Source organism: Syngnathus acus, chromosome 16, assembly GCF_901709675.1.
Source record: "Syngnathus acus chromosome 16, fSynAcu1.2, whole genome shotgun sequence".
In the NCBI taxonomy this organism is placed as follows: domain Eukaryota; kingdom Metazoa; phylum Chordata; class Actinopteri; order Syngnathiformes; family Syngnathidae; genus Syngnathus; species Syngnathus acus.
In genome coordinates this window covers 8529688-8553695 of record NC_051101.1, presented here as the reverse complement: position 1 = coordinate 8553695, position 24008 = coordinate 8529688, and the positions used below count along the sequence as shown (strand labels likewise).

The 24008-nt window shown below is 38.3% G+C and overlaps 1 long non-coding RNA gene across 2 annotated transcripts in view; it reads left to right on the top strand.

Moving 5' to 3' along the window:
- The window catches only part of LOC119135468, a 90395-nt gene that overhangs the window by 25847 nt on the left and 40540 nt on the right, over positions 1–24008 (top strand). For both annotated transcript variants that reach the window (XR_005100564.1, XR_005100565.1), the window contains exons 3-5: positions 6052–6122; positions 17217–17342; positions 19890–19974. This is a non-coding gene — a long non-coding RNA (uncharacterized LOC119135468). The remainder of the gene's footprint in view (positions 1–6051; positions 6123–17216; positions 17343–19889; positions 19975–24008) is intronic.

The following is a 24008-nucleotide window of genomic DNA, read 5'->3' as shown; positions in this document are numbered from 1 at the left end:
CGTGCAGATGTTCGTTCAGTTGGTCTCTTGTCTTTTGATCTGTAGATGCCTGCAGACACACATGCTGCACCAGTTGACCTGGTTTCTCTACCTCGTTTTTCAGTCTAAAACGGTCTGTTCGCACATCTGGATGTCCTGATACGACATTGACGTTGAACAACTTGTTCAACAAGTACCTTCTGAAAAGGTGTGAAAGCCTATGGGAGCAGCGGTTGGTTTTGTGTGTGTGCGTGCGTGTGTGTGTGTGTGTGCATGCATGCTTGTGTGTGTGTGTTTGTTTATGGGGACTGTATAGAATTCATTTGCTAGTTTCCAAATTGTAGCTGTATTTACTTGGTTAATCCAGGAAATCATGATGATTCTAGTATCGCCAGACATGGACTATACTTGATTTGTCCTTGAGAACTATAATAAAGATTAAATTGCCGACATAATCATTAATCAAGCATGTGTTCATGTATCAGCGTGACTTTAAGTGTCCTACTCAGCTTTGTAATTACCGTAATTTTCGGACTATAAGTCGCGGTTTTTTTTCATAGTTTGGGTGGGGGGGCGACTTATACTCAGGAGCGATTTATATACATATATATGGGTTTTTTTCACTTTTTTGGGCATTTTATGGCTGGTGCGACTTATACTCCGGTGCGACTTATAGTCCGAAAATTACGGTACCTTTTTTCAGTTTTGACTGTTAATTGGAGTACTGGCAAATCACTTCTGTACATATGCACGATCATCTGTTTTCTGTGTTTCCATTGATTATTTGACATTTAGCTGGGTAATGCTCAACCATTATGAAAGTTAAAAATTGTGAAAGATACTTTGACGATAGTGGGGAACTGGTTAGCACATCGCCTCACATTTCAGAGGCGCGGGGTTCATTGGCTGGCAACCTGTTCTGAGTGTACCCCGCCTACTGCCCAAAGTCAGCTAGGATAGGTTCCAGCTTTTCCGTAGTTAAAAGCGGACGTTTGGTCTAACCAGAACTAACTCGCTGCCGTCAGTACAATGTGTTTGAAAATTCACTCTGGTGTCCTAAAACAACTCAGAAGGTGTGCGTGTTCGGAGAGCCGTAGAGCACTCTCGTTCCATTAATTAATTTCTAAATGCAGCTTATGTTATAAACCAATCAGTAGCTTGTTTTTGAGCAGCCTGATACACTCGGCGTCCGTATTCCCAATTGGATCATCTAGAGTGCACGCCGACACTCCTATTTTGAGGCACCATGAACAACCCAACGGCAAATCTGAATAACAATCAAAAAGACCCACAATTAGGACACTTTAGGGATTTTACGTGTGCATTTGAACTCTACTTTTCATGTGTCATTTTTAGTAAAATTACATTTCCAGAAAACAATGCCACTTATACTCTGGAGCAACTTCATTGTTTGTTCTACATGGTGCATTTTTTGACTGGTACGGCTCATACTCATAAAACTTGAAAAATATGGTAATTTAGGCTGCTGATATGAGTGCACTTGTTCACTCATAACATTTGATAGTTTTCTAAGAACTTTCTGTGACATATGTTGTTTAATTTGCACCAATGTCTAAATTCTGTTACTTATTCATCAATATCTAACTTGAGGTACCGTGTGTGTGTATATAGTGTGTTTATGGGAGATGAACAGACAGATGTGTGAATGCGGCAAAAGTTGATGCCATTCCCCATCTGTGCTCGTGTGCAATTTTTGTGACAAGAAAATCACAGATTATTGCACATGAAATGTTATTCATACAAAGCAGCTGTAGTGTGACTATCCTCATGCTGCAGCAGTCAGCAGCCTGTTGGAAAAACATCACACAGCAAATCCCAGAGAAAATAACAGTTTTCAAATCTTAGCCGCGACATCGTCACTTACTTTCTGTTATTTCCTGATGTCGCTGTTGGGGTTTGTATCGACATAGTTGTGCATTTTTGTTTTAACAGAAGAAAACGGTTGTATATTGCAGGTCAACGGTTTTATAAATTTTATGAATATGAAAATATTGACCTGTGTGATTGTAAAGTTAAGACTTCAACTTTCAATCAACAAACTTCAAAAAATGTCTTTCAGGAATTTAATTTGAGGACCAACATTTTTTATTTATTTTTTATCTTATCAAGCTTGCAATATTTGTTCATGGCAAATAAAAATATAATGGCAGTCTATTGCCCGACTCTGCATTTTCTATACCGGTATTGTAATTAGATTTTAGCAAATGTTTAAAATACATAACGTGAGCAGGACTCTGTATCAGTCTTTTTTTTTTTTTTTGGCACTGACTGGAAGAATGACATCATTGCAGTCAAAAAATGCAGCTTGTGTGCTGTGTACTGCTGCTCCCTCTTGCTGCTACACTAAGCAACACACTCAGCCCAGAATGTCGGTTAAGCCATGCGTTACATGACTCCCTCATTCCACACTAATACATGCTAGATTGCACAACCATACAGAGGTTCTTATGAAGGTGTTAACAATGTGGTAATCAGAAACAATGCATGTGTCCACTGGGATCCATGGTATATATATTTTTGGGGTAATTTTTTTTCCGACTTGACATGTTTGAGATGAGATCCCTCTGATGCGGTCAGAGCGCTAGGTTACATTAATGGGAAAAAATACCTTAGTATATGTCTTGGTCTCATTTGTTACATCACTTAAAAAAATCTCACATTTGAGTATGGGTGTGTAGACTTTATAACCAATGTAGACCATTTCATTTTACGTGTCCATTACTTTTGTCCAAGTATAAGAATTTAAGATATCTTACCTCTTATATCTTCCAACCCAACAAGATAATGAACACCCAAATTAAACATGTCATAATCCACCCTACATACGCCAAAAACAATTTAATTGAATGCAATGACTAAGATGAGGAAGTACTTCACAGTTGTGTGGCATCCTTTGTGCCAAATTTGAAGGTGAGGGAGCACTTGAAGAGGATTCTAGAATTTATTGGGACATCTGAGCTCGGAAGCATTCAAACTCAGGTATTCTTGTATTTGAGTGAGACCTGAAATAGGAAATGTTTCCATCTAGATTTTCCCATCTGAAACTTTACTTACACTGACATGCTTTACAGCATTCACCTTTTCTGTGTACAAAATGGAATGATACATCCTTTGTTGGCTATTTATCCTGAGCCAATTCCTTGTGCTGTAATAATTCCTAGCTATGCATAGAAATTAAAAAGCACCACCTTGCATTCCATGGCTGCTGCATGAATACAAGGTCTGGTAATGCATTGCAGACAACAGCGCAGGTCATCTTCTTGCAAATAAATATTTCAAATGGAATTCTTATGTGTCTGAAAAATCCTTGAACAGTAACTAAACAAGTGGTGGTTGCCAAGCAATCTGTAACCAATGTCTATTGATTTGGCACACTTGTTTAGAAATCATGGAAAATGTGGTTAAAGCACTATATTTGAAAATCTATGACTTTCAGAGCTGGAGTCAACAAACCTTTTCATGACGTCCACACATGTTTCTGAAAGCATTCATGTACAAAGTAGTCATTCACATCTTAAGTGCACTTATAATGGTGTGGCAGATTAATGAACAGTTTTTTTTTTTTTTTTTTACGTGGATCCTTCAAAACCAAGAGATGTGTCTTTGCCATTTTGTCCAAACAGGAGTGGACAGCATTTCACTTCAACCTTGTATTTGACACAACAGGATGGCTTCTGTAGTGAGGAATTGACCAGTGGCTTCGACCTTTTAACCCTGGTGTTCATTGGGCAGTGTTCCCCCCACTCTATCTGTCCCTGGTTCTCATTTGCTTCTCTATTTGTTTGTCATTCCCTCAACACCACCTTCTTCTCTCCGTCTCATTAACTCATTCAAAGCACACACCCCGCCCCCACCAATACCAGCATACTCTCACAATGCTGTTCTTTTTTTATTTCTTCTCTCTATGCCTGCGGTCCTTTTCGGTTGGTGACTGAACTGACTGGCTTGTGTGTTATTCCAAACAGGAGGCGGCATATAATAAAGAAGGAAAACCAGCTCTGCTGGTGATGCCATGGCTATAGAGTAACAAGATGTGAGAGAGCCATGGAGATTGAGAAAGATGGATTTGAGAAAAATGGGAGGAGTGGGGGAATTGTACAGTTCCTTGATGTTAATTGTGGCCTACTGAACTTCCATTCACCTGTTCTGATGCACTGTCTCACTGAAGTTGTAACATAATCAAGTCTGTCTTTTGATGAGCAGATTCGTCATATGCTTTGAGAAGGTAAACCCTCATCCGTTTTGAGTTTCCGTGGCAGGGTGTGTTGGAAACGTGAAAGCTGCACCATTGATGTAAAGTGTGTGATTCAACAGGGTGACGGTCTGTCTAACCTGCTAATTTGCTGAAGAAAGGTGACAGAGAGAGGATACATTTCAAGTTAAACATTCTTGCCATTGTGTTGTTATTATCAGAAAAACCTATAGTTTGTTTTGGGGTCTTCTTTAGAATAAGCTTGAGTAGAAATCACTGGAGTTTGATCATGTTCTTGTCTGAACCCAAAAGTTTTCCACACCCCAGATTGCAGGTAAACATACCTTAAAGAATCCCTCTTCGTGTTTTCTCCCATCTATTTCTGAATACAGGATAGCATTATTGTCTGAATGTCTATACAATCCGTTCCAATCTGCCTCGTTGCATCCACATTACATGAGACAGAATTGTGAGAAATTCCCGCTGGAAGACTGACCCTACTTTGAACCTTTACTTGCTTTGACAGATTTCTGTAACATGAGCCTTTCATTTCAGAGGTTGCCTCACTCGTCTTAATGTGTTGTGTCATTCACTGCAAATAGACTGCAGTAAAAAAAGAACAAGTCCAGCTCTATTAATGTGATTTGATGAGTGCATTTTGGGTATTTGTTCAGTGTGGTGTCATTGATATAACGTAGTTGGTGATTATGTGTCTATACAGGACCCATTTGTGAGATAAAGTTAGCTTTAGTGGCGATAACGGGGCTGCAGAAAGAGACATTGTTTTGGCCTGGAGTGTTTTCAAAGACAGTTCTAATAACTAAGTGGGTCATGCCTCTGTGTGTTCTACAATCAATTTACTAGAATTCCCATTGCGCTTTTACTGTAGTTTGTCGTCTCCATCCAGTGAATGTACTTCTACATTGAACTATAGTCTTGTTGGTTGCAATTCTAAACTATCATCAAGCATTAGTTTTATTTTCCAATTTACAAGAGGTGAAAGACCAATTTCTTAGTTCTTGACATTGCCCAACCCAATGCATTTTCTTCATGCAGCAATGAATTAACATATGCCACAAATGAAAATCAGTACCCTAGTTCATTTAGGAGGGCATTTACGTGATTGAAAGGGTATTAATTACGATTGTGGATGTCAGAGAGTACAATGGCTATGGGTGTTTTGCATGGGTGAAAATGATAAAGTAAGGACGACACTATCCAAATGTTAAAAGAAGAGATTTTACATTGGGAAGAGGCAAATGGCTGGAAGAAACAGTTGGTGGTGAAACATTTGACATGGTTCGCTGCCTTGTGCCAACCCAGCCCAATTGGTCATGCTTTCACATTAACTGTCTGGCTCCATGTCGTCTACCTCCCCTGAAAGTAAGGACTGATACACACACAAGATGTTTGATGTTTTTCTCCTGATTTCCCTCCTTTTCGACCATGAATGACAAACGTCAGATTATCTCACGATTTAGAATATTTCAACCAAACATGATATTATGAACAACAGATCGTTCCACACTGGAGATTCTCCTGTATTTGCATCAATTACCAACTCTGGCAAAGTAAAATATTTGAATACTTTGCTTTTTAGAGAAGAAACATTGAAATACTGCAGGTCCAATTACCACTAAACATGGCAGTATTGTGTTCTGAGAAGAAACTAGCATCCTTGAAGCGGGTGGACCTTTGATGCATTATTTATCATTTTTGACTTTGTGGAACTGTATTTATATATAGATTATTCACTGCTTAAGATCAGCGTTCAGGATCTTTCATCTGAGGAAGCAAAATTAGCTCTTTTATTTCATTTGCGCTGATTTTCTCATATCCCTCTGTCACTGTCATTTTAGGTGGAAAAAAGCAGCTTCCAAGCTATGAGTCCACATATCAACATTGTGTAGCAGTGACAGCTCTGAAGATGGTAAGCAAAAGAAGAGTGTGTTTTGAGTTATGGTCTTTTTTTCTTAATGAAGCCAAGCTATTTGCAAACGATCTATTTCCCTGGCATTTTGGGCGATATATTTTAATTATTGACTGCATTTATGAATTTAAAATTTAGGAGGCATCAAATACTGTCCCATTTTAAGCAATACTGTCTGCTATAGGCACTTCCAAATAAATTGGATTTTGTCCTGGCTATATAGTCTTGGAAGGAATCAAAGATCCGACTTTCATGTTTTCAATAATGCGCTACACCCCCAGGAGCATAGCACCCCTGTTGTTTTTGCTGACATTTGACAAGATGCAGACTCAGGACTATGATTTTGTAAAAAAGTCGCTTTGCCTTGCACTGTCTCAGCCTCATTATCTCTGCTATTGCCATGTCCCACACAAAAACGAAGGACATGATAAAAACTTTCATAAAATTCTCAATTTTTTAGTTGAAGCGGATGTAAGATGGAAACATCAGATGAAAATGATCTGGTCTGTTTTAGTAGATGGCCACATGATTTTTATTTATGCGGTCAAAATATGTGTGTGCGTGTGTATGTGAGTGTGTGTTTGGTAAAACGCATACTTGACATTATCTGAACCCTAAACCTCCAGCAGTGCAAAGCCTTGGCTAAGGCAGAACATTGCCATTGGCAAGCTCTTCAGGAAACAGCAAGGATGCTGGTGTGTGTTTGTTGTGCTTTGTGTTGCTAAGTGTGAACTTTATCTTGGTTTGCTTTCAGCTGGATGGAAAAATACAACCTAAAATATTCAAGCCAAGACTGCAAAAGTTGCATTGCAAGTTGTTTAATTTATGTCAGATTGGATTACTTCAATTTGTTTTATTTTCTGGGGAAAATCCACAGTTGTCTAATCGTGTGCAGAGGTTGCAGTGTATTCTGAAAGTGGTCTTTAGTTTATAAAGATTTTCATGAGGCTCATTCACTAGATGCAACTGTAATGCTGCTCAAGACATGGCTACAACTTTACTGACCCTACCTCCATGACTTTTATAGAGGTAAAATATTTTCAAATAACTTCAGATGCAACTCAAATGTCTCAAGAATCCCGATTGATCTCTATCATGGCAGCGTGTCAGCCATTCAACCTTGTGTCTACAACTTTGAAGCCAAAGCAAGTCTCACCACTATTATGCAATATTATTCCAGATAGAGTTTCCTCCAAAGTAATTAATTGACTCATTGAGAGGGAAAAAAATGCCATTAAGTCTTTCTTTATGCAGGACCAAGAGGAGACAGACTTTTTAAGGGCAATAACAAGTGAATATGGCTTGGTTCTGACATCAAAAGGCATGTCATATAATAATACGCTTGTGCAGAGGATTTCCTCCTCTTCCAAAAGTGATAAAAACTGTGAATGATTACCTGTCCAGACATTTCAAGTTTTAGTGCTAATTGCCAAACCTCTATATTTCTGTCAAGCGAGTGTTCCAGTAGCTGTAGTGTTACGCCATTAAAAGGAAATAGGCTTGTTTGAACTTCAGTAAGCTGTCTATAAGATTTAGAGTAACTCTATCTGTGTCAATATAAGATGCTCAGACTATTAGCTTCAGCTGTCTGAGCATGCATCGTCTCAAGTTGGGCCTGACCAGTATGGATTTTTATTTCAATATTTGGAGGAATAAAAATAATGATTATGGATTACATTTAAAAATATATATTGCATAAAAGAATTTATTGTTTTGGGAATTTTTAAAAACTTTTAGGTATAGCCAAGCAAGCTGAAAAACCTAACGTGAACACTTGTGACCCACTTTCTATATATGTCAGTGAAATAATTTTGTTTTAAATACATTAAGTCCAATTCACATCCCTGACACAAACAACTTTATCCTGAAGGCTGACGCTATAAAACATTTTTGATCCATGATGTATGTGATCAAAGTACCACAAAGATGACTGTTGAAGGATCTGAGACTTGTCGCTTGGCAACCCCAGAGCAACACACGCCGAGACAACACCTTATATTTGAACAAGATTTGAACAGTCGCTACACTGCTTCCTCTTTAAAAGTTCTGTAAAATCAACAACTAATATGCTTTATACCGCAAAGGGAAGTTATAATGACAATAATGGAGGCTCATATGTATGTGGGTTAAGAACCATGTGTTTGTGGGAGGCAGGAGACAGAGTCGAGGAGGCCTGACTTTTAATTATTTACAGCTGAGCAACTGAAACTCCTCACTCTCAGTCGTGTCACTCTACCCTATAATCCAGAGTTGGGTTATAAACACAATTAAAGTTTCCAACTCTCTTGTTCTCATCCTGGGTGGCCTAGGTTTGCTAGTTTGAGTGTGCATGTATAGTTGCCTGTATATTTATGCTCATTCACCTCTGCAGACAAATGTCTCGATGAGTGTATAGTACTTAAACCCTGTCACCAACTATGACCCAAATTGTTTATTTAACCTCTTAGGACTTTATTTGTCAACCAAAAGGATCATATCAGTGTATGATTTATAGTGGGAATAAAATGTCTACACTGGTTTGATGGATTACTACACGGTGAATAACATATGCATACTTTATATTAATAACTAATGAATGCAGTTTTTGTTCAGAGCCTCATCCTCTCATTATTCTTTTTTGTTGTTGTTTGTTTGGGAGCTTAAGATCAGGGGATGCTTTGAGAATAATTGTCAATTTTTGTCTATGTGAAGCCCTTTGAGACTGCTTGTGATTTAGGGCTATACAAATAAACTTGACTTGACTTGACTTGACTTGACTTGTTGCAAGTCTTGGTTAAAATTGATCACAAGTTGGCAGCTTGTTAACTATGAAAGGATAAAAAATATGAAACAAGATCTTTTAAAAAATGTTTTAACTACTTTGCCCACATTATTGACTATATTGTAGAGACATTATCATTAAGTCAGTTTAAAATTTTGTTGAAAGGTAAGGGCCTAAGGGGAGCTGCTAACATTACCTTTGAGTATATTGTCTCTTGCTACATGTATATATGGATTGTGGGTGGGCTCAAACATCTCACTCTGAGAGCGAGAGAGGTGAGCCGTCTGAGGGAAAAAAACATCCATTCTCTGAAGTCCCTACATGAGACTGTTATTTATGTACTCTTTAAGGTGAAGCTTTTAGTCTCCGTAGCCTTCTTTTTAGTATCTCACATTTGCCGTCTGCTTTTAACATTCCCTTCTTACTACGTGATAAAATAAGCTGTCTTGGTTAACTTTCACTTAAGTTAATGATTTATAAAAAGGTGTTGGCAGATTAAATTATCACCTTGTGAAAGGACCCATTGATATCCCGTATGGGAACCTCACACGTCTGCAGCAAAGCTCAACTCCTCTCCACCCCTTCAAATTTAAGTTCAACACTGCTATAAAGTTTTGGAGGTGTAGCATGTTGGCAGGACAAACTTAAATGCTGAGTTGTGATAGGTGAACTTTCAATGAAATATGTCATATATGCCTTTGGGTATTGGAAATAGAATGATCAAACCTATAATAAATGCTGCAAGATACAAATTATAGGTTTATGGTGTATATGATGAAAGACTGTCTTTAAAGCTATAACTTCCTTAAATGCTTTCTCTACGTGTGCAGGTTAAACATGCAGACCATAAATCACTTAACCACTGGTTCAACTTTTGAAGCTTTCTGTTCCTGCATCTGTTTTGCCAATTCCCCTTAAGAACATAAGATGAAAAATTCCCAAGATGAAAGAGCAGATATTGAGCCAGCGTAATATGACAGCTAAATTGACAGCATTGGACCCACTGAGCTGGCTGTTCAGAGGATCTAATGAAAGATTTCTTTGAGAGGCCATGTCAGCAGGTGAAATATATATGCTCTTTCTTCATATCACCTTGGGCACCCCCTGTCCACCACTATCCTGCCGCCTTTCCCTTCCTGGGTTGCAAAGAGCTGGGTATGCTTTGATAGCCATTGTACTTGTCAGTCTCTCTCTATCTGCCAGCTATCTTACCTATCCGACTACTTTAGCATTTTATGTATTGATTCAAATACTTGTCAACACAATGAAACAGATTTATCAAACTACCTACATATCCAAACCAATCAAATCCGCCTTGCTACCAGTATCCATTTAACAATAGGATACAATGTTATGCAGAAATTATACTATTTATAGTCAGTGAAGAAAGTCAGGTGGGGGGTCAAATGTTTTCTTCCTCCAGGGTGGGCATAACAGAAAATAACTGAGAAGCACTGCTTTAGGGTAACAGGTGTGCTGCAGCCGATTTAGACAAGGTCAGTCAAATCCCCAACTTAAATCCTATAAGGGCTGCATTTTACCTGCCAAAAAGAAGGTTGAAGGGAGCAACACCTCAAAATAAACTACAACTGAAAGTGGTGAATGTTTGGAAAAGCATCTGTAGAAAAGAATGGTTCATGCTTGATGCAATAAAATTATATTCATCTATCTGCTACTAGCTACCTTAGAATTCCCTTTGTTGTCACATTAAAGGGTTGTTGCTTATATTTGCATTTTTATTTTATAATGCCTCCTCTGCTATTGGCGCCATATTTAGTGTAGCAGACTCTCCAGAGAACAGTGTTCTGCATGTAAAGGGGCGGGTTTGTGTTTTGGATCAGTCTTGGCTACATGGAGTTTGCTGATTAGATTTCTAAATCTCACATAATATTTCAAAGTGCCATTTCATCAGCCACTAATAATGCAAGTTATTATTGGTACACCTGGATATACTAAAGGTTAAAATCCCACACCTAAGAAAATCTCAGGTGCAAAGCACCAAATCAAGAATCAAATTAATGACCAGAGTCAAATACAAAATAAGTGTCTATATGTTCTCTTTTCCAATTCAGTTTGGCTGAATAGATACCACTCTTCAGATGGCAGCTGAAGACAAAATTGTATATTTCACCACATTGCATCCCTCCCCTCACCCTGCACCACGCCCCATCAGCCTCCCCCTGAGCAAGTGGGAGACAATATGTTGTTCTAATATGCTAATTATTCATTAAGAATTCTGTGAAATTGAGTGTGTGAGATCATCTCATCATTAAAAGTTAGCATTTGCTAGTATGCTAATCACGCCAGATGGAATCATTCTTGTTTGTGTGGGGAAAAAAACTCCCCTTCCGTATTTCATGAGCCTTTTAATATGTTTTCAGTATTAAAAAACTTGTATAGTTTTGGTGAAACGAATTCCGCAAATGTCAAACAAACTCTTCATATAATTTTAAGATAATTCCATTGGAAAGTTTCCTCTTACTATACCAGTTACTTATATCAAGAATGTAAACTATTTTTCTTGTTATGAGCAATTATCAATAAAGGATGATAAACACTGAAAGAAAAAAAAAGGGTCCCATTCTATGTACATAAGTACATTTTGTTTTATCAATCAATCAATCTGTTATTTTGAGCTATGTGAAATGTTACTTCTTACATCCAATATTTTCATTACACTGTACAGAAATTTAAAAACAATATGCAAACATTCAGGCATTTGACTGTTGAAGTATTGTTGACTGAAGCGCAATTGTACAGTGTAAAGAATGCTTGGGTTTTTTATTTTTACTGGAAAACCTATGTTTATGCAATATGAAAATGATCATTTTAAGAAAAAACAGTTTTAAGATGAATCCAGTCACAATTTGTGAGTTTAAGATGCTGAAATTTTAATTTAAAAGCAAAAATTAAACAATCAGCCATGGTGCTTTCATCTACAAAGACACACATGCATGTGCACGCTTGCATGCTCGTTCACACACACTCAACCATTATCTTGTCAACATGAAGTCACTGTTCCATCCAACCAAATGATGTCATTTCCTTAAAAAACAACCACAGCTTCCTCTCCACAGTCCTTATCGGTTGAGCTTATCCCGTCGAGTGCCCTTGAAGGGCTTATTTTGTTGTTCCCCCATCTCTCACACATATCCAAACACAGTATTGCCTTTTAATCATTTTCTCCAGCTGCATTGGGCTGCTGTTTACTTTTACATGGTCTTTGTTTCACTTTTAGAAGTTATGCCAAAGAATATGAATAGATACCGCTTCAGTGAAGACCAGACTGTGCAGATGTGATTAATCACTGTATATGCGCGGACTCTCCTCCAGCCACCCCGACTGACTCACTGCTCAGTCCAACTAAATGAAAGCAGCTGACATTGCAGCGGCTTGTTGGATCAGTGTTTAGTTTGCACAGCAGTGTGCAGTAAATGCGCAACCACAGCCAACATTGATGTCAAACAGTCTCAAAGAATATTGAATTCTGTCTTTGACCATTTAAAGGCCCTGCTAAGACTCCAGGAGATTTATTCAAGTGGAACTTGTATTTCTTTTAATAAGTCCAGTTAAAGAAAAACAATTGAAAACACTTAGAAGAGGTTAAATGTAGCGAAGCACAGCTGTAGCCAGCGTGCAACAACATGGGTTGGGTTGTTGTATTCAGCCAATTTAATCACAGGCTAGATGAGCTTTAAAGCTGCCGGTTTGTGAAAATGAGTGGAACTTTTTCATACCCTCCTCTCTATGGTTCTCAGGGAAGGGTGATATGGGCTTTGAGTTTGAAACAGCTACACACCCATGTGTGTTTTTACAATTCTCTACCACATGTGTTATCAGCTGAGCCATGAATGTGGGAAAGCCCCTCAGGCAGAATTACATCATGGCTTGTGTAAAGTTGGATATAGTAGTTGAACACATTAGGGTGGAACCCAGGGAAATCTAGGAAATGAGAGAGACTGCTAAAAATAAGGGAAACCAATTAAAATAAACACATCAATTAACTGATAATGATTATTTACACATTGTGCTTTAACTCTGAATCCTCACTAGTTAGACAAGTTTGCTGATAGAACATGCAGGGTTTTAACAAGGACAGTGGTAGAGGTGTATGACTACCACAGGTGATGATGTTTCAATGCAAATTTAATATCCCATTTCTAAAACGTGTCCGAACAGTGAGGATTCTCATCTGCAATTGTTTATATGAACATACGGTATTTTCTGTAATTTCCATCTATGGGATTTTGTATGCAATGCAATATCTCAATCATGCTGACACTCTTAACAGTATTGATGGGCTCCTCCCTAATGTCCCCCCACCCTCAAGAATGGATTGCAAGATTTAGATCAATTTTCCTCCATGCAAAATCATTTTACACTCTGGCACAGTCAGCTGTTTAGTGTTGAAACAGCTTGAACATCTTAAGATCCCTTCCAATAAAAGCAAGGGTTTAACCTTGTTAGTATTTCATATGTTGTATAACATATTGAGGGCAAAATAAGCAGATGCTGGAGTCAAACAGTCATGCTAATAAAATTCCAAAATAGTTGCATATGTCAACATTTATCAAAAAGAAAACCACCACGTAGAGTGAAAGTGTTCCAAAATATGCTGAACCTAAATATGTTTTATTTGTTTTATTGGCTGGTGACCAGTCCAGGGTCAGCTAGGACAGGCGCAAGCACGCCAGTGACCCAAATTTAGATAAGTGGTATATAAAATGGATGCATGGGTGGCTGGATAGACATACAACTGAATATGAATCGTTCTAACTGATGGCAATGGTGTAAAATACTGTTTGAGTTGCGCATGGAGGAAGATAAATCTGTACCCTTATACTTAGTCAATTACATAAAATGAGCAAGAAAGCCAGAGGCAACAGCATATTATCAAGAGGAGCCTGACTGGAATACAAACAGGGAATCAAGTGAGATTATAGAGGATTAACAATGGCGATGATGTGTTTTTTTTTTTTTTTTGTGGAAGTGCGGGTTTTTGTAATTGACCAACCGTGATAACTTACATTTATTTTATAAAATAGAAACCGAGAACAGTGTCTCATAAGTAAGGAATTAAAAATAAAAACTATTAATTTAAGCATTAATATTCTTTTCTGGTCTGTTAAGATTTTGAATGGGACACGTTTTGGTGAAAATGTTAAAGAGATTGGATTTTAAACCCCAAACATGTTTATTGTTGGTGTATATACTTCCTGCACTCAGCAAGCAGGTTTGTGTTGACACGAAAAATCTGATGAGCTCATCAAAGAAGTGGTTTGACTGTCAAAGACTAAGGTCATGACCTCCCCCTGTTCAACATCTTAAAGGGATAAACAAAGCTATAAGGAGGATTATATCATTGTTTCTATTTCAACAAAACTACACTGACCGTTGTCCTCAGCACCTTCATTGATAAATTGAAAGTCTGACATCATTCTGTTCCCTCCCTAACAACTGCAAGTCAGTATAGACTTTTCTTTAAAACAGTCACAAGTAGCCATCTTTTCAGAAACTCACATCTGCATTTTTGTGAATTTCTCACAGAAGAGGGCTAGAAGGAATGCTGACATCATTCTCATGTTCCAGAACAATGACTAGAATCTCTAATCCTGACATATGTCTTCACAAATGGAATAGATGACAGCAGTGGAAATATGTGGCTCTTTTGCAGAAGCTCAAAGATGTCTGGCTTTCTTGAAATAAACTTTGAGAGGGGATTAAAGTGATTCTGCACGGCAGTGAACCAGATACATGGTTCATGAACTAGGATTGTAAATGTTCAGACCTTCCTTATGCAACCTTGTTCCACATTTTTGTGCAATGTTCCATATGAATTAACACTACAACATAGTCACTTAATCACCATATAAAGTTTGATTTCAGACTGCCCTCAGGCACACAGACAAAATTCCCAGATGTGGCCAGCACAGTTTAAAATTAATGATCAACATTTGAGGGGGAAAAAAAATCATAACATTCAAGATTAAAACCCCAAACGCAACAAACAGCGTTACGCCTCAGTGAACCTCCCAAATAGTTTTCACTTTCAAGGACAAATTAATGAAACTAGGAAGCCGAGCTGAGCTGCTGCCTTTTCTCAAAGGAATCCTCAAAACGGCATTGAATTAAAAGCAGAGAGCTGCATTTGTTAATGGCTCTGCTCATGCAAAGTGACTAACCCACTAGATGTCTTTTGGAGTTCCACGCATGGATTACCATCCTAAAACTCAGGGCATGGTGGGAAATGATGACCACAGTGCTGGAAAAACATGTTTGTATGCAGTCAGCAGTTTCCAGGAAAAGCTTGTGGCTGCGTGTATGGAAGGTAGATGTGCCTCTATAAAAAGTGTTTCACTCACTCAGTGTTAAGATAAATGTGATAATGCTCCATTTTGTGCATCACTAGGTTTGACTTCATTGATGTGTATGAAGAGATTTTATAGTTTTACAACATATGTCGTTGTTAGGGTACATTAGACCTCGATTTGAGAGTTCATATATGTAATTGTCATAACAACCCTGCCCTCCAAAAGGCCAGTATTGTGAACTTAAGTTAATAAATTTATTGTTTGTGTGATAATATGATATGTTTTACATTGTAACTAGCTAAAGTTTGACTTGCACATTGTTCTTCTTTGATGGTGTTTAAGAATTTCTGGCATTTCTTGAGAAGCTGTTTTTTTCTTCGCGTACTTTATTAAATTTCCCATTTACACCTCTCTCAATGTCTTGACAAATCCGGTCTGCACTTAGGTATCTCATTGAACTTATTTCTATTCCACACTAGTAGTATGCTCCTGAACAAAACAAAACAGAGTGATTTCAAGTCATTTCTGGCATCTTCTTTCACTTGGACTTATTTTTTGAACAGTATTATAGAGGAGCAGTACAGTTGTGTAGCTTGTAAATTTGATTTATAAGACATATAGGAGTGCCCCAGTGAACTGAACCGGATTTTTTTTTTTATTATTATTATACAAACGTCACCGAAAAACATAAAGGAATCCGGAAGAAAGGGGCTTGAGGTTGTTTTCTTAATATAATACAATAAACCAGAGGTGGCAAATCAAGGTACAGAAAGTATAAACCCTGCTACAGTTTGGCTTTAGCTTCCTTTCTGTATGACAGATATATGCTTTTATATAAACCTATTTGATGATATTGTTAAATTAGTATCATTTGAGGTTCAATAAACATATGGCATTGTTTGTTACAGCTCTGGGTTTGAATCTTGAAGTATTGTGCTGCCTAGGAATACTGATTTCATCTTGCTCCTTCTCCTCAATGTAATTCCTCAATTTTAAAAAGATGGGAAAGATGCCGCAGACAGCACTCTATACTTAGCTGTGGCTCAGGTGGTGAAGTGAAAGGTCTAGTCCTGGAAAATGCTTTTTCTGATTCCAGTTGCAGAACAACATAATTTGGCCATCCTGTCTTGATATGGTTTATTTTTTTGTGGGGGGGGGAGGGTGGGAATATCATGGTCACAACTGCTAATCTTATAATTTTTACCTTGGTTGGCCTTTTAAAAATGTCCATCTTTATTTTGGAAACTCGAATGCCATAAACTTCACGACTCGTTATGTTTTATATTTTGGCTGCGTCATCTGAGGCCCTCACATGGTCATGCTGTGGTTACCGAACTGGGACCTCTGAATATCCCGATCCGCAAATGAGGGCCTGTGGGCATCACCAATCTGGATTACGGTCATAAAATAAATGACTCTGTCATGGAGACAAAGAGCCCTTTTGTGGGAAACAACACGCTGTGATGCTTGAGTCAGTGCTCTGAGGGGTAATGATGTCACTGTGTCAGATTGTTCAATTGTCTTACCTAACACTGCCTATGGGCATAATGCACCTTTGGTCACTGAGTAGTGCGATGAGTAGAGGAAACACTGCAGCATTAGGGGAGCTGAATCATTTCAGTGACACAACCATATGACTCGCACGTTACAGCCCATTAAACAGTTTCACCGTGTCAGATTCTGAAAGATGATCGTAAGGTTTGGAGTTATTCAATTAGTCAGTGATTTTTTTAATTTAATCAGTGGGGAAATTAATAATTTACAGGACAAGATATGGCTATACATAGACTGTGTTGTTATACAGTGGATTGTCTTTTCTATTAAATGACAGCTTTTGTTTTTTTTGCAATTTTCAAAAATGCCAGCCAACAGTCATCAATGAGCAACTCCAAAAATGATTGATATTGTTCTACTTAAGCTCTAAGAAGCACATATTGAATATACACAGGCCTCATTAGCTGTTCATTAAGTCATATCATCCTTTTATTCTTTCATTAAGTCTCTTTTTGTCTCTCCTCTTAGGGACTGTAGGAGTGATGAGGTCCGGGGGATCACAACCTTAATTTTCTCCAAGACAGACGCTTAATTAACACTGAAGGAAACCTGGCTGGCTCCAGACCGACAACTGGAATGTTCAAGGGAATTAAGGTAAATTGATAGTCTTCTAGCAATGTCCTTAAATAGGGCATAATTGTAGTTGTGATTGTTGTGACGGCATCCCTCTTTGAACACAGCCATTTTGTCTGCAACAGTTATATTTTCCATTCAGAGTTTAAATTGGTAGAAATGAGTCATTTGAATCAGCAATAAATGAAATTGTATTTAATGTGAATAAGCTGTGTCACCTTGCAGACACAGTTGAAAAATATTGTATTTAACTAACTTTTTTAGAATAAAACCACATATACATATACAAACATAGTATACGTACGTACGCACGTGCGCACGCACACACACACACACACACACACACACACACACACACACACACACATAGATACGTTTCTGAGTTGTAATGACTAGATGCTATTTTAAAAAAGTAAAATAAAGAAAGGAATTACCTAACACTATACATACTATACAGAATATTGTCTTAGTAAAGTCTGTCTGATTTGAGCGGGCAGTCCTCACTCAAGCAAATGAGTCACTGCTCATTCTGCTGCTTCTACTATGGAGCCAGTGCTTAAAATGGATTTCAATACCATGATGACGAGGGCCGCAGTCCGGGGTTGACTAATTGCTGAGCAATTCCTGAGCAGTCACTCTGAAGTGAATGCCCCCTTACAAAAAAACAGCATCCATTGTTTTGCAGCATCGGTGTACATGACACATGCAGCTGACACATCGCCAAACTCCAAATTCTTACTGCAAAAGTTCATAGAATTAAGAATGTCACAGATATATTTTCCCAAAAGACCTTGTTTGTCCATTTTAACTTTAGGGTCGTCAAAGGGCATACGCCCCCCTCCTAAAAAAAAAAAAAAGGTAGGGGCAAGCACCTAGTGTAGGCTATCTATCTATCTAAAAACTTTAATCATCAGGTTTCTGTTCTCAAACAACAATAATTTTTCAAAAACAGTGTATCTGGTTTAGGTTCATCCGAAGCATTTTAAAGGACACCGCCATGTTTATGTGCGAGTGTTAGTGTTTTAGTAAATACAACGAAGGACTCCACCTTATCCCATGAGATCAGGGAACTTCAGGAGATAGCCAAACCCACACAAAACACACAACCGTGCATTCAAAGCTGTTGATGCTGATTGAGGTGCAAAAACAACATCAAGCCCGTGAAGGAAGACACGTGTAGCACACAACAACAGCACATAAATAAGTCAAGTGGTTAGAAAGCAGAAGTGCTAACGGTTTGTACCTTTTTGTAAAGAGAAGTGAAACTTTTTCAGTTTGCTCTATTTACGACAACCATCTGCATTGTGATCCACTCCACATTTTAATACGAGTTTTTTCACGGTTTGGCACCACTGTTTAATTAGATTTGACAACAAATGGTTATCATCTGGAAGTAGAAATGTGACAAGATGCTTCAGAAAAATGCTGACCCCACAAATGAATGCTCCGCTGATCTTTCTGCAGAGCAAGCAACTCCTGTGCACATTGTTAATTGGCTGTAATTGTAGCAGTTGTCCACTCAATGAAGGCAATCAAAGAGGAGCGATTACATACGACTGGTCACAAGCCCCAAGGGCAAAACGTGAGTTTAGGTCACATGCATTTGCAAATACAGGCACACCAACTGAAAGGCGGCACACATGCACCCACCCACCCACACGTTTCCGGTATGTTTCATGCAAGACAGCCCTAATGTCTCTCTCTTGTGCTTGGAGAGGAAGTGTGGTCTAATGACTTTGCTGGTGTGTCACATACATTGCATGTGGGAGACATAAAGCCACACTGCACGTGTGCATGTGAGAGCCAATATGACTTTGTAAAGGTGCTTTTCACATGATGCCTAAACGCTGTTGAGAAACTTCAAATGAATCTTAGTCTTTTTTTTTTGTCTCTAAAATGTCAGATGCAGATATATACAGTTTGTTAGACTTAGACTTAGACTTAGACAAACTTTATTGTCATTTTGTCAACACTGGGTGTACACAAAACGAAATTTCGTTTGCATACGGCTTTCAACAATGTAGTTACTCTACAATGCCCGACCATATCCACAGGTGGGCACTATTTTGCGCTTCTTCTGATACCGTTTAGAATTGATACAGAGTAGAGTTTCAGTTGTGAAAATTCCTTGCGACGTTCTTGGAAATGTATTGGAAATGAATGGAACACCGGTAATCTATTTTGCCATCCTAGTTAAAGAACAAGGACCTCTGCAAAAACCATTAACACATTAAGCAGTTGGGCATGTGCATTCAACGATTTAGAGAAGCTTAAATAAAGTTTATGGACCATTTTAAATACAAATCGAAAAGCTAAACATCCCTAACTTTGTGTGAGCTTGAGTTATTTGAACAAGTTGCAGCGGGGCATAAACTGCACAGTTTATCTAAGGCCACGAAGAAGTATTTTGCTCAAAACGAGGTTGGTGCATAGCAATGAGAAAGTATCTACTGAAACATAATTTTAGGTGAACTGAAAAAATTGATCAATTTATTTTTGATTTGCTCTACAGCTTTCCTTGAACCTTTCTGCCAAACTCATCACTTCCATGTCTACCTTTGCTCGCAGGTGCCAACCCCATCATATACTTCACAATATGCCCTTCAAATCCCCATTCTCTCATGGCTCTGAATTTTGTGCATTCACTTCTCCGGTTCGTTAACTCTTTTGTATGTAACTGAAACAAGTAAAGACGTTTTTAGAATAAGCTTCAAAAATCCGATGCATAAAGCTATGATTAAAATTTGCTGTCAACCAGTGTTATTTAACATGACACATCAATTTCAATAAAAGAGAGCGTGCAGGTCACACGTTTGCTTAACCACAAGTGGCTAGGCAGAATTTTTGGAGCATAATCATTTGCACCCCAAAGCCCAATTAAAAACTCACAAGTGAATCATCGCTCTGTATTCATTATTAAAAATGCATGAGAAGAGTAAAGAAAACACCAGCTGGTGGAAGTCAGCCTCCCGCTACCCTTAATGCACCGTCTTCACAGTAATCTACCACAGGTTTGCAGTCAGAAACAAGTTCTCTGCCAAAATATATGTTCAATGTATCTTATTATAGAATAAATTATCAACCAAATAGGAGCAAAGCTAATATTACGTCTGATGATTAAATTAATCATGATGAAAGTAGCAGAGTTCATTATTGTAGAAAAAAAACTGTTAAACTTTCACTGAAAAGTTCAAAAAGCAATTCAAAGGGAGGATTGCTTTTCCCTCAGTCAGGACTGTCTCATTCCGTCTTTGGCACTAACAACTGCTCCTTTAGCTCAACATCAGCAGCAAGACTACTGATGTCAAACAGTTCAGTCGAGGTCAGACCGACTGAGAGTGCGGAGTCAGGAAGATAGAGCTGACTACTAACTAGATAAGTCAGAGGAGGCTCTTATTTGCTCCTTTCTTGTTGCTCCTATTTAATGATAGAGGCCAAGCTGAAACTTTGAAAAATTACATGTCAGAACGAATAATGTTAAAATAGTAATACATGAAAGGCTGTCTTTCTGCATCATTTTTTTTCTTGGCCTCCCTCAAATCTTTAACCCATTTCCAATGTGCACGCAATTATTTATTTATGACGGAAAAAAACTCCACTGATCTCTAGGGATTTTTGTAAGAATCAGATATTCTTTAATTATTTTCATTATGACTTTTTATCCGTTTTTTTTTTTAATCTGTGCTTCGGTGCCAACTAAGTTTGATTAGTGTGTAAACAAGTTTAATGCAGAGAGAGAGAGAGAGAGAGAGAGAGAGAGAGAGAGAGAGAGAGAGAGAGAGAATTAGTGCAAAGCAAAACAGGGTCAGAAAGTGATTGCAGCAGCCAGAGAGCCTGAACTGCAAACACTTAGTCAGGAAGCTGATATTTTCCCAGACCTCCTTTTTGGGGGAAGTCTGATCTGACAAACGGAGCTTCCTCCAAGGGGTCTAATAATACAACAGGCCCATTGTGTGCAGTTTCCCCCCTCATCTGATTTAGCAAGAGAGACGCCGTTTGCATGCAATCTTTCTACTACCATTGAGGTTGGGTGGAGTTTCTCTTGCCATCAGATTGGATTGTCACACCACTTAGTAATAATGCACTATTATAGTCTGGCTCAGATGACATGAATAGGCAGATAACAGTGCTCCCGTCAAACTGGTAGATCTGTGTGTGCTGCACTTTTTGAGTTCTATAATTTGAGCCAAAGCAACTGTACAGTTCCAGATGTAAAATATATTATTGAAAAAACTTGTGGGAAGTATAACATCATACCAATTTTTGATATAATTTATGACAGTTTTTTAGCACTTTACCACAGTCCCTATTGCTTCTTTCTTTTTTTTATACTAATGACAACTATATCTGCAGTCACACCCACAATTTGGGGGAGTGACTCAAATGTTTTCATTACTTTCCTAATTTAGTTTACATGTTCGTGAATCACATTTCTTGTATATTACCGTAATGACATGTTTGCTGTTTTTGCTCACATTAAATACACACACGCATATATGTTTAAGACAAGAGTTATTCACAGCACTATGTTATTAGGCTGGTGAAATGTCAGGAAAGTGGCCATCAAAATCCCTTGAAAGAAAATCACAATGTCTATTCCTTGACCCTAAGTGCACGGATTCACCATCATTGCAGTATACTTTATAGACTGTATTTGTGTGGCTTGGCATTGGGTAGCTGCTCATGCAGTTGGGTCTTGCTCATTTAAAACAGAAATAATTTTTAAATATTTTTTTGTATCTGTGAAAATGTGCGAGTCACCACATTGGTGTGCTTTCTCTGCTGGGTCTGTTTGATTTCACATGAATCGATACATGGTAGTACCCACTGATTTGGATTCCACCCCAAAAGAATCTCAGGTACCTATCCCTAACTACAGAATAATATCATTTATTTAATTAAATGTTGACAAACACAAACCTTCTGTTGTTATTCATCTTTCTGCCACAGAGATTGGGAAATAATCATGTAAAAACTATCTATATCCAAGGAATGTGTCGTTGTGAGTGGTTTAAAAAGTTTATTACCAAGACAGCATAACATTAAAGAGAGAGCTCAAGAAGTATCCAAATTTAGTCAGCCCATGTGGGCAGTTTTTCTGTCACTTTCTACACAGACAGTGTTAAGGAAGATGCCTCACTATGCTGAGTTTGTCTTTTATAATGCAGTACTAGTGTGGGAATTCCCAGAGCACTTTGGAATTGAGGCATAGCATTTAAGTATGAGCAGAGCAGTCTGTGTGCGTCATCGTTGCTTCTCCTGAGTGTTGGAAAACAGAAGTGAATCTGTGAATGACGCAGTACCATTGCATTTGTTGGATGGGGGAGAATTCAATCCTGACTACATCCATTTATTCTTTGTATTGCTTATCCTCATTAGGATGTGATGGAGTCCATCCCAATTGGGTTTTGGTGCGGGGCAGGGTACATCCTGAAGCCGTCGCCCGCCAGCCAATCACAGGGCACAAATAGTCAAACAACAGTTCACATTAATCTTCATTTACCCTCCCTTGCATGTTTTTGGAATGTTTGAGGAGGAAACAGGAATACCTAGAGAATCTTTTTTGTTGCCACCCCTCAACAAAATGTCCTCAAAATTTTACAAGTAGGTTTTATGCAATACTAATAATTAACTAACTGATTGACTGACTCACAAACTCAAATGAAATAATCACTTTCTCAACAGTTGAGTGCTTGGCCAAGGTAATGGGCTCATGTGACCTTGTCTTCATGTTTGGTTGACCATGCGTCATTTTATCATTAGGTCTGTGCACGTGTGTGTTTGTGAGCGCATGCATGTGTGTGTGTCCATGGATGAAATGTCCACTTCTTTTGTGTTGACAGCGCATTCCACTTTTCTCGAGCCCACCTGGCCACTCTGCCTTCCTTGCCCACCCATGTTGTTCTGTATGGCTTGTTTATGGCTGAATAATCATACACGGAACCACTGAAAAAATGGTGTGTTGAATTTACTCAATTTTATATTGTCATGTGGTTGCACAAAATAAAACCATTTGGATCCAGAGACTTTTTCTTTTTCTATCCAGGTAATTTTATTCCGTGCAACCACTTGACGAGATCAAATTGAGTTAAGTCAGCAAAAACCTTTTTTGGTTACTGGGGCAGCACGGAGTTGAGCTCATCCCCTTTTTTTATTCCATACCCATGTTAATAGTATGTAAGCTTATAACTATAAATGTACATGACTAAAAAGTAAATGACACAGATGTCAGGATCAATCCGAGAAGAGAGTAAAAAAGCTCAACGCATGCTGCATACGCCAAAATGGGCACTAAAAGAAATCACTTGAATTTAATGTACATCAGATAAAATATAATCAATCTGTAAACCTATCCATCTTTTTTATATGAAAAGCCAACTGTGAAAGTGTATGTGTATATTGGTGTATAAAAATGACTTGTTTGGCAGCAGGTGATAGCAATGATACTTTCCGTGCATTATACTCTTCTGGCATGCTATAAAATTAAATTGTGTCCTCTTTAAACTTTCCTCCGGTCTCAATTTAAAGGGCAGACAGCAGTAAAACTAGGCAGCTGTCTGCTCACTCCTTTGCTCAGTAAACCTATGGCCAGCTGCCTGCCCTCCACTCTTGACCTTGTTTTGATGAACACTACAGCATGTGTGTGGGTGTACATGTGCTGTGTGAGTGCATAGGTGTCAGTAGGCT